Here is a 12237-nt window from a genome sequence, read left to right as displayed (position 1 = left end):
TTTTCAACGTAAGTTCCAAGGATATTAAGGCACTTGTCACGTAGTGAAATCGGCTTCTGAATTCCATCCTCATAGAAATCTGCCGCTTGATGTGCCAGCAACTGCAGCACAGTCCTGTTTAGATCATCATCATCATCGCCGTGGCGCTGACCTCCTAAATGCTTTTTCAAGTGTATGAACGTGTGGTAATCACTAGGTGCTAGGTCAGGACTATACACAGGATCATCAAATTGTTCCCAACCAAATGAAGCAATGATTCTCAGGTTCAGTTAGCAATGTGAGAGGTCGTGCACTATCATGAAGGAAAGAATCCCCCTTATGAGCATGCCACTGCATTTTTTCAGTTGCATACTGGAGTTCACGTAAGGTCTCCCAATAAGTCTTTGCATTTAATGTATCACCCTGGAGTAAAAACTCCACAAGCAGCACACCTTGTCTATCCCAAAATACAGTGCACTTGAGTTTGTGAGCTGAAATTGTTTGCTTGCACTTCACTTTCTTGGGTGATTTTGAGTGTCTCCATTCCTTGAATTGTTTTAATTCTGGCGTAACCTAAGCTAGGTACCCATGTTTTGTTGCTGGTGACACTTCGGCTTAGGAACGCATCACCTTCCTTACTGTACCGCTGAAGGAAAGTGCCTATGTGCTTGGTTTTATGCATCTGTCAACATCCTTGGTACCCAGCGTGAGCACAGCTTCCAATAACCTTAGTGTCCTGACACAGTTTCATAAAGAACACTCCTTGAAATTTCAGGCAACTCATAACTTAATGATGAAATCATAAAGCGCCTGTTTTCTCGAACCTTTGCATCAACTATTTGCACCAAGTCTTTTGTAATGACAGATGGTCGACCACTATGCTTCTTATAGTACAGCCTTCTTTAAATGCTCTTACCCATTTTCTTACCATTCCCTTGCTTATAGTATGTTCTCCATACACTTCACTAATCTGCCAATGAATTTCAACAGCTTTCACGTCTTTTTCATATAGAATATGGCAGAAATGGCTAATGGCGCCGAGAGCTAGATGTGTGTAAGTGTGCTCTGCAATTCACCTGCCTAAATCGCAAGAAAACCAACAAGTCATAATCGCGAGTGAGTATCATTTGAAACTTCAGAATACAAATATAGTAGAACCCCGTTTATCCGAAATAAAGGGGGCGGAGCAACTTCAGTTGACGCGCTTTTTCGGATGACACTTTAAAGATTTTTGGAAGTTAAATGCCGAAATAAAAATGCATGAACTCTGTTAAGCAAAAGTACATACTGTACATTAACATTAAAATGTTTACATAATGTCACTCGTGTAAAATCAGTGATTATCTTCTGAATTTACTTGGTGCAGTGCTGTCGTGCCACCGTTAAATCAACAATACATCAGCTGGTGTAGATTCATTGCTTTGTTCAACAAAGCACAAAGGAATCTGAAATAAACATTTATTTCACTACTGAACTGAATACTGTATACAGTAATTTTATTACGGTCGGTCGGTCGGTCGGTCGGTCGGTCGGTCGGTCGGTCGGTCGGTCGGTCGGTCGGTCGGTCGGTCGGTCGGTCGGTCGGTCGGTCGGTCGGTCGGTCGGTCGGTCGGTCGGTCGGTCGGTCGGTCGGTCGGTCGGTCGGTCGGTCGGTCGGTCGGTCGGTCGGTCGGTCGGTCGGTCGGTCGGTCGGTCGGTCGGTCGGTCGGTCGGTCGGTCGGTCGGTCGGTCGGTCGGTCGGTCGGTCGGTCGGTCGGTCGGTCGGTCGGTCGGTCGGTCGGTCGGTCGGTCGGTCGGTCGGTCGGTCGGTCGGTCGGTCGGTCGGTCGGTCGGTCGGTCGGTCGGTCGGTCGGTCGGTCGGTCGGTCGGTCGGTCGGTCGGTCGGTCGGTCGGTCGGTCGGTCGGTCGGTCGGTCGGTCGGTCGGTCGGTCGGTCGGTCGGTCGGTCGGTCGGTCGGTCGGTCGGTCGGTCGGTCGGTCGGTCGGTCGGTCGGTCGGTCGGTCGGTCGGTCGGTCGGTCGGTCGGTCGGTCGGTCGGTCGGTCGGTCGGTCGGTCGGTCGGTCGGTCGGTCGGTCGGTCGGTCGGTCGGTCGGTCGGTCGGTCGGTCGGTCGGTCGGTCGGTCGGTCGGTCTACAACTAATTTGTCTTCCTTTTCTTAAAATTCTTGAGTCTGGTTGACTTGGCTGCCCTCTCCGCATCCGTTATAACATATTGTTTCCTCTGTACAGTGGTCAGAGGAAGCCTGATGCATTTATTCTTCAAAATACTTTTCTCGCCTCTGTTTTCTATGGTTTGCATGGTAATATTCAACTCCTCCAAATCACTTTGAACTTCTTTAAACCAATTGTTTTTTGATTTACTATTCCAAAAGTAATTAAATAATTGTTTTAAAACTCTGTTATCACTTAGTCGAAATATATGACAAAAAAAGGCAATTCTTCTTTTTCTCATCGTGTCTGTGATGGACTCACTTTCCCGATAGATAACCTCATTCAGCAACAATCACCACTGTCCATCCACCTGATGTTTCTTGTTTATGATCGTCCTGAGTATCCTTCGATCAACTCGTTGTAAGCGTTCTGTTGTTGATCTAGTATTGAGTTTAAATAATGTTTCACAAGCATAAGTTGCTTCTGGTTTAATAACAGAGTTTTAATGCCTAAATTTAGCATTAATCGAAAGACATTTCTTTTTGTATGTAGGCCAAGTTATCCGTTGTGCCTGCTTCAGTTTATATATTCTGCTCTCTATTGATGGTTTTTCATTGCAATTCCAAGTGAGATTTTCACCCAAATATTTAAATGTACTTACAATTTCAATTCGTTTATTATTATTTAATAATAGCTCTGAATTTAAAGTTCTGAAAGTAGCCATTATTTTTGTTTTATCATACGAAATTTGTAATTTAAAAAATTCAAAATCAATCTTGCCTCCAATGCATTAAATCCATCATCTGCTGTAATTCAATTCTCAGAACTGCTATTGTCAAGGTCGGAGTCGTCTCCATAATCTTCATGACGAATAATACAGTAATAATGATGTTAATAATAATAATAATAATAATAATAATAATAATAATAATAATAGTACAGTAATAATAATTCCTGTTTATTCAAGAAAAAAAAGTATCATGGAACGAATTAGAGGGTAAGGAACTGTTTTGTTTTGTGCTACAAGTTTCTGGTATAAGTCATAATATAAAAGTAGGGTTTGCCTAGTAGCTCTCAGCACATATAGCAAGAGAATTACTAATATCGACGGCTAAGAACGTGAAGGTAAAAACAAAATATTAAAATATGATTTTACTAGAGCATTTCTGTTAAGCCGGGTTTTGGTTAAGCGAAGTTCGGTTAAGTGGGGTTCTACTGTATATTGTGTGTAACAATGGCCCTGAAAGAAGTGAAGAAAAGAATTACAGGCTTTGAAAAGCAAATGGCTCAATTCCAAGCCCACCTGGAGGAAGCCATGTCTGCTCCCACTGGCATTGCTATCAACCCCAGCAATGTTCTGATTGTGCTTCAAGCGGACTTCGGAACATTTCAAAATTCTATATGTGTGGAATTCTCGGTTTTGAAAGATAACATCACTGTCATTGAGAAATGGCTAGAAATTCAGGAGGCTCAGAGCTACAAAGCCGAGCATTACAGTAGTCATAATTGCCTTCTTTTGCATGGAGTAAACGAGACGTCTAATAAAGACATTTACGGAAAGGTTGTGGGAACTGTCCATGAAAATCTGACAGTCGAACCGGGACCACGGCATAGATCGATTGCTGATGTAGTGGCCGTGGGTAATCGGCCTATCAAGGTAAAATTCCTGCGCTACCACCAGCAGGATCAAGTTGGCATGCTAAGTGACAGCTGGAAGGCACCAGACTACTCATAACTAAATCCCTCACTAGGTTGAGAAAGGATATTTTGAACAAGATACGAGACACTTTTGGACTCCGCAACACGCACGGCCAAAATGGAAGGATACTTTATACACTTATCCGTAAGAAGTTCCATGTGACACACTCGTGGAATTACAATCATTAATCAGGCAATATGGTGAAGGCAACATGTGAACTATGTGCATTCTTTGTAGTCTATTGATTTTTAATTTAGTATATTTGTGAGTGTGTGTTCGTGTGAATCAGCTGGTCACTGTATGTACGAGGAAATAAGGTAAGCTGGATGTTTTAAATTCCTTTAGCAAACCTGAATTAAAAAGTGCTGTTGAAAGTCCCCCTCCTTGCTTGCTCCCTCCCTCACCCCTGAGCACTCATTTGTAAGGCAGAACCCCTCACAGCCCCTTCACCAGAACATACGTCTGGAAGGACATGGCTTGACTCCGCCCATTTCTCAGCGCTTTCTCTCTCCTATTTTACACAGACCATTTTAGAGAAGGAACTCAAGTCATTTACTTGCGCCCTATTATGTGCGCATGTCAACAGCCAATTCATCATTGCTCGCCTTGATGAACTGAAGGCGATATTTGAAGACATTCCAATTCATATTGCTGCTCTAAGTGAGAGTTTGCTGTGTAGTTCGATCCTCTCAAGCATGGTTGATATCACGGGCTATGATATTCACACGTATAATCGGACGAACAGACGAGTTGGTGGGGTTGCCTTATATTGTAATACTGTGCTCAAGAGTAGTGTTGTACACACATCCACCCCTGCTGTAAAAACTGCCCATGAATATGTTCATAGAGGTGTTTGTCAATACTGTAAAAATTCTATAGGCATAGTATATAGGCCTGCTGATGCAGTATGAGACTTCCATGACTTAGAAGACAGCTGACTGAGACTGCTACCATCATACAAGCACATGATTCTTTTTGGATACTTTAACACAAATTTATTAACTCAGAGCAACGATGCCTTAAGACTACAAAATATTTTTAAATCCTGTGACATGACTGTATAACCCACCAACCACTTCCATACTTCCACCATCACTGCTGATACATTCGTAGACCTAGTAATAAAAAATATCCCCCCCCCCCCCAAAAAAAAATCCTTCACCACGGTCAAGTATCTGTTCCTGACATATCTCATATACTTAGCATACACTCGTTGTATGCCTGAACACCGACTGAAATATGTAACATTTAGAGACTTTAAAAGCATGAATTTAATACAATTGAAACAAGATGCACAACTCTGCCCCTGGTATGACATAATGATAAAAAGCGACATTGACGAGAAAGTGGAAATATTTAATTTCCATTTACATGAATTGTACAACAAACTCGTCCCCAAGCGTAATGTGAGGGTAACACTACTTGCCCTGTCTTGGCTGACTGCCAGTGTTAGACTATGTTGAAAGAACGAGACTCACTACACCAACGTTATGGGCAGACTCAACTAGCTGACGTTCATGAGCAGTACCGTGTTCTTCAAAACTGAATTAAACTAGTAATTCGTAAAAGAAATTTAATTATTTCCAGCATTAAAAAAAAGAAAAATTAATACTGGTTCCACATAGCAACAACTTTGGTCACTGGGTATTGGCAAACTATATGTGAAGCGTACTAATCCCAAGGTATCCCTTGATGAATAAATACATATTTCTCCACAGAATGTCTCACTCCTGACACGCTGTGTGCACAAAACACTATTGACAATATATTAAAGCAACAATCTCCAGTCCATCCTTTATTTGAATTTGGTACTGTTACAGAGCATGAAGTACGAAGGGAAGTTATGTCAACTAAATCTCACACAACAGGAGCTGATAAAATTCCTATTTCATTCATGACCTACATAATCAACATAATATTGCCCATTTGTATGCATTTATTTAATACCTGCCTTACTTCAAGCAATATCCCAATTAAATGAAAAGATACACTCATTGTGCCATTCCCAAAAAACTCTCCAGCAAGCAATACATCTGACTACCGACCTGTCTGCATTCTCACAGCACTTTCTAAGGTTCTGGAGAAGATAATGCATAAACAAATAGTTAAGTACTAGGGAAAACATTTTGTACTTGATGCCGTACAGTGCTGTTTTAAGAAAGGACACAGTACTGCAACAGTACTATTCAAAATTACGGATGACATTAGACGGGCAATGGACGAACAAAAACTGACTATACTTATCCATCTAGACTTCAGCAGTGGGTTTGACACTGTAAATGTAGACGTATTGTTAGCTAAATTACAAAAACTCATTCTGCTCTTTCTTGGGCTCATACCTCAAAAATTGACGACAGCGAGTTTCATCAAACATGACGACTGCAGAATGGAAGACTAAACTATCTGGTATTCCCCAAGAGTCTATTCTTGGACCACTTCCACTTGACAGGCAAGGGACTTCTTGGAAACAACTTGACGAACAAAATGGAATTCTATGGGTAGCTATCAATATTAATGAGGCTTATAGAAGAAAAAATTGGAACTGGCTGAATCAGTAAAGAAGATGCATCTGGACGTGTTAGGAGTTAATGATACTCTGATAAGGGGAGCTAACGATGAAGAGATAGGAGTGTACTTGATAAGTGTTGAAAAGCAGAAGGGCAGTGTGTGGGGTAGCAATGTTTATCAGGAATAATAATGCATGCAACATAGTTTCTGTTAGGCACATAAATGAGTGAATGATGTGGGTAGGTTTGGTGGTTGGAGGAATTAGGACGAGAATTGTCTCAGTGTATTCACCAAGTGTGCGTGCATATGAGGATGAATTTTACGAGTTTTATGAATCATTGAGTGACATCATAATCAGGGTCAACAGCAAGGATTTCAATGTGACATTTGGAAATAGAACTGAAGAATACGAAGGAGTAATTCGTAAATGTGGCAAAGATATGGAAGGTAATAGGAATTGGAAGCATTTACTGGACTTCTGTGCTAGTATGGGATTAGCAGTTATGAACACATTCTTCAAGCATAAGGCTATTCACTGCTACTTAGGGAGGGTAGGGGCACCAGGTCCATAATATACTATATCATAACTGACTTCAAATTCAGGAAATTGTTAGGATGTGCAGATTTACCGGGGATATTTTGATGATATGGACCTCCATCTGATCTGTAGTGAACTAAGTATCTTTAGGTCTGGGATAAAGTGTAATCTGTCTGCAGAGAACAAGTGTGGAAAATCTCTAGAATGAGGAAATTAAACAGAAGTACATGTATATGATTAGTGAAAAGTTCCAAATGATGGACAGTAAGCAGATTCAGGACAAAGAAAGAGAATGGATGGCATACAGGGATGCTCTGATAGAAACAACAAGGGTATGTCTAAGAAAAACTGTGCATAAACATGGGATGAAACAAATATCTTGGCAGAATGATGAAGTGAGAGCAGCTCATAAATGTAAAAGGAAGGCATATCAGAAATGGCTCCAAACAAGGACTGATGCAGACATGGAATTGAATGTAGGTGAAGAAAACAAATCCAAGAAGAACTTGTGTGAAGATTTTGGTAATAATCCGAAAAGGCTAGGTCAAGCAGCATGGAAAGGGAGGGAAATGGGAAATGAATAGTGTTTTGGCTAAATCATGTGAGCTGGTAATAGATTCCAGGGAATTATTAGACAGATGGAAGGATTATTTTGAAAATCTTCTCAATGTAAAAAGGAAATCTTCCTTGTGATGTCGTGAATAAACAACTCATGGGGTGGAGATCAGTGATGTTAGAGAAATTACACTTGAGGAAGAGGAAAATATTTTAAGACTTTGAAGACTGAGCAGGTGAAGTTAGATCTTACACTGTGGACTTAGCATTTTAGTGTGTTTTCACATTTTTATACAAGAATAACTGATAATCTTACAGTCACAAACCTATTTTATTTTGAGCTATGCACACATACCTTGTTTTTCAAAATTGGAGCAAAACCTGTAACTTTTATAAATGAATTAATGAAACCTTTTTCCTACTTTAATTTTCTTTTAAAATTTTCACATTGCATATTGAAAACATGAAAAGTTATGTAGTCACACACACTATGATGCATTTATTAACCCTTTGGCACTCAGCCTATATACAGGAGTCCGCTCGAAGACACTCAGACTAATTTATGTCATTTTCCAAACCGACTTACAAAAAATCAACACGTAAAGAGTTTAACACACATTAAAATAAAATAAATCACCCTAATACAGGAAACTATGAGCATTTCAGAAATGAACATACCTAGAACATATTGTTATTGGTAAAGCCAGAAACAATTATTAAATTTTGAAAATAAATTTAAAAAAAATAATTTTTGATTTTCAATGGCTGAAAAATCAGACATTATTGCGTATTCCTTCTTTACTCTTAGACGTGAAAGAAAGAACATTTATTTCTGATTAATTTGATATCAATATGATGTTTGTGCTGCAATTCATTCATGAAGCATGGCACATAGTTATTCACTGTACATGTAACGGTCATCGATGTCAGGTCCTCGCGGTCCGATGCACGGTGAGCAGCTGTGACTGTGTCATTTCCCACATAATGCGAATCACTTCCGGCAAAAAAGGTCATTATTACTGTCTAAATCATCTGAAAATTCCAGGATATCCGCCTCATTCGGCCTTGAATATGGCCTAGCCATTACGATAAAAAGATGACGCAAGCACGTGCAACAACGGAGTTATGAAATGGAGTAAAATTATAGTTTGCGAAGTACAGCGAACACACGATATACCAAAGAAACGAAATATACTGTTAACTAAACTCATATCAAGATCAAATTGTTGTATTCATAAGCCAACCAAAACAGATCCACGCAATTAACAACTTCAAATAACCACAACATAAACATTCACGGTCAACAGATGTTATTTGTCGAAAATAAAAATATTTTTTAGGGCTGGAGGATATATCTGTAGAGTAAAACGCAAATTCAACGTTTTAAGGTACCGTCACGATCAACTGTTACGATTTAACAGCCACGGAAATGACGAAAATGCCTAAATAGGACAGAGCCGATGTATCGGCGCCGTGAGTGTTTTCGCCATAACCTCTCGCGCCGATAGATCGGCGCGCTGAGTGCGAAAGGGTTAAACACAACTCAGGGTTGGTAATTTTTGGTTTGGTGGACGTGATGATAAATTTAATGTGGAGTATGGCTTGGTATTTAAATTGATTAAGCATGGTTGAATATGATGAGCAGGAACAGATAAGTAGTAAGTCTGGACTCAGCAACCTCGAGTGGGTGAAGTAAAAAAAAAAAAAAAAAAAGGTAGGAGGAATGGAATATGCAAGGGTTTGTGTGTCTAGTCAAGAGGGGCATGGAGGTCTTTGACATTCTCAATACCGCTTATTTTATTTCACATTTATTATATCTTTTAATTATATTTTATTGAAACTGCACATTCTGGAAAGATAATAGAAATATTCAGGGGAGACGTTGGACGTAGCATGAAAGGGCCGAGGGTGACTGCCGTGGTGACCCTCACTTTGGGGGTTACGTTTCCGGAGTATCCGAGGAATTTCATGGCATGTCCAAGGAGTACGTTTGATTATTCTTCTTCTTATTTTGTTTGTCCATTTCTGTTTATTGCGTGTATTATTTTTCTTTTTTCTGTAGAGTTTGAAAGAGTGACGTTTGGCGTAGGCTGGACATTGTTATTTTTCTCATTTAACGGATCAAATGGTTATTTGTTACTGTAGATCTAGAGAAAAATAATAAAGTATCATAACATATCATATCATATAAAACACTAATCATTGAGAAATTAAAAAAATTACATCAATTGTGGATGTTGGCTCTAGTATAAAATAATTCAGAACACTTACGGAATCACAAGCCAACATTACATTGCTCACAATAGTAACGAGTGTCTTTCTGCACTGACTTTCCTAACATAGCTTTGCTACTTTCAGCACAGACTTTACATCGCCTCTGTGGCCCCTGAGATTTCTCAGTTGCAGGAATTTTCTTTGGAAAAGGCCACACCGACAATCAATTTACAGGAGAAGTCTCATTCAAATCTGTGTTCAACTCTTCACCAACCTTGTCAACTAACATTTGCACTAGTTGTGCGATGTAGTTAGAAAGATGAACCAACTTTACTCTTGTTTCCTTATAAAAGATAAAAGAGTTGACTACCATCTTCATGAATACATGGAAAAACACTTTTTTCCACCACTTTAGTAGCTCAACATTTGAGGATATGCTCTACACCAGTCTTGTTCTGATTGTAGTCAATGGTAGTATCAGGCTCAATTTTTTTAACAACACCACTTTTAGTCTTCCTGGGAGCATTGGCCATCATTCTCTGCTTTGTTGAAAGTACATAGACGTCCGTGGTATCTTTCCATTTTAGAAAAAATAAATCTTCATTACATCAAAAGCAGAGTTCATTCCTTTTTAGTTTTTGGTGTACTAAATTAGCTGGGAGTCCTTTACAATTTTTCATTACGGTCGCAGCGGCAGTAGTCTTCAGATTCCACAACTCGTCCAGTAAAGCAGGACTTGTATAAAAACGATCCATGAAAATTGTATGGCATTTATGAAAATAATTTGCACAGAGTCATTGCATCAGCTGTGACATACTATTATCCACAATACATGAGCCTGTGTAAATTGCACAGTTCAAAATGTATCCTGTCATAGCATCACAGAGTACATAGAACTTCATGCCATATTTTTGTGTTTTTTCATGTACATTTCAAAACTTATTCTCCCTCTAAATGGACATATTCTCTCATCAACTGTAAGATTCTCTGATGGAAAGAAAGCCAATTTACTTTGATTCACAGATCTGTCAAAAAAATGGCCCTGATCTTTTGCAGAGGGTCATGGTCAGTTTCAGTCTGAGGTACAAAGGTATCATTGTCAACAATATGCAGCATGCTGAGGACTGATAAGAAACGATCTTGCGACATCAATTTACAAGCAAAACTTGTCTGGAGTACAGGATTATTTGTCCAATAATCTTTCAGTTTCGGCTTCTTCACAAGACACACATGTAAAACTATGGCAAAGAATTTGTAGAGTTCATGTAATTTTACACATGTCCATTTATTCTACATAGAATTTACTATCAATTTGCCTTCTACACGTAACTTGTCAATTGACTGCTTGGCATAATGATTAGTTTCTGTCTTGATTGTTTTGAACAAATATCACTGGAGAAATATGTGAAGGAGTCCATTGCTGTTGGAAATTCATCCATTGGAATTTGTACACTGGATATTTCTTCAAACACAGGAAGTTGAGGCTGTCCGACACCATAAGATCAAGACTGTCTATTTCTTGGGACTGGCTTGTAGCTGGCTGCGCATGGGAGTTAGCACTTATTTTAACAGTTCAACATCCCGAAATGCATTTTCAAGGCCAACTAATGTCTCCTCATCTAAAATGGGATAAAAATGAGTATGTAAGCATCCATATACATATCTGCCAGCTTTCCCGATTTATGCGGGAGACTCCCGATTTCCAACCGTTTTTCCCACCTCCCAATTATTCTATTATTTCTCCCGATTTTAGCTTATTTTTTGGTGAACTTCACACATTTATTTTCAACCTATTCAATACAGTACAAGATGTTATCGTGTTAGTTAAACATCATTAAAATAGTTGAGACATGTTTCGCCCCTTTTGTGGGGCATCATCAGTCATATCAATACCTCAAAGTTCTACCAGACGCCTGGTTAGAAAATTGTGAAACATGTTGCATGAGTGAATACATTTAAAAAACACTTACAATGTCTTATCATTAACAAAATATCAAATTGATTAAAAATAAATTGCACTAGTGAACATGCTGGTGAATTTCCACTTAAACAAGGCTGTCATATGTGTAGTAAATGACAATAGTGATAGTCAAAAATCTTATTTGATGCTAAAATTCAAAGACAGTTTAAAATTTATGTACAAATATTGGGAATGAATGCAGAATACATATAATTACAAATACTGTACATGTATTTTACATGTGAAATGATATGGAAAAGCATTCCAAATTTGTGCTAATTCCACTTAAATTTGATCTTAATATTATGTTTATGATGTGGTCTAATGGAATTAGCATCAGGATGTGAAAGTTTGTATGTGATTTATGACCAGCTCATGTGAAAACGTTGCATTACATTGTTTACAGGCACTCCGTCTCATAGAGTGTGCCCAACAGAGGTGAATAGCCCATGGATACTTGAGCGAACTAATTTGTTTGGGTCTAAAATACAATTATGCAACATAGATATCTAAGTTCATGAGCTGACAAGGCTGATTCAAATATAGCTATTTTAAATATTTCTGTAGTACATTACAGAATTGTAGCGTAACTAAATACATAACAAGATTTCTCCTGTCCTGTACCAGTCAAAAC

General features: G+C 39.1%; 1 protein-coding gene across 1 annotated transcript in view; it reads left to right on the top strand.

Annotated features, from left to right (window-relative positions):
• The window catches only part of LOC136859016 (death-associated protein kinase 1), a 1193585-nt gene that overhangs the window by 338167 nt on the left and 843181 nt on the right, over nt 1–12237 (top strand). The window lies entirely within an intron of this gene.

Source organism: Anabrus simplex, chromosome 1, assembly GCF_040414725.1.
Source record: "Anabrus simplex isolate iqAnaSimp1 chromosome 1, ASM4041472v1, whole genome shotgun sequence".
In the NCBI taxonomy this organism is placed as follows: Eukaryota; Metazoa; Arthropoda; class Insecta; order Orthoptera; family Tettigoniidae; genus Anabrus; species Anabrus simplex.
Note: the sequence above shows the minus strand (reverse complement) of the source record. Positions and strands in the feature narration are given on the sequence as shown.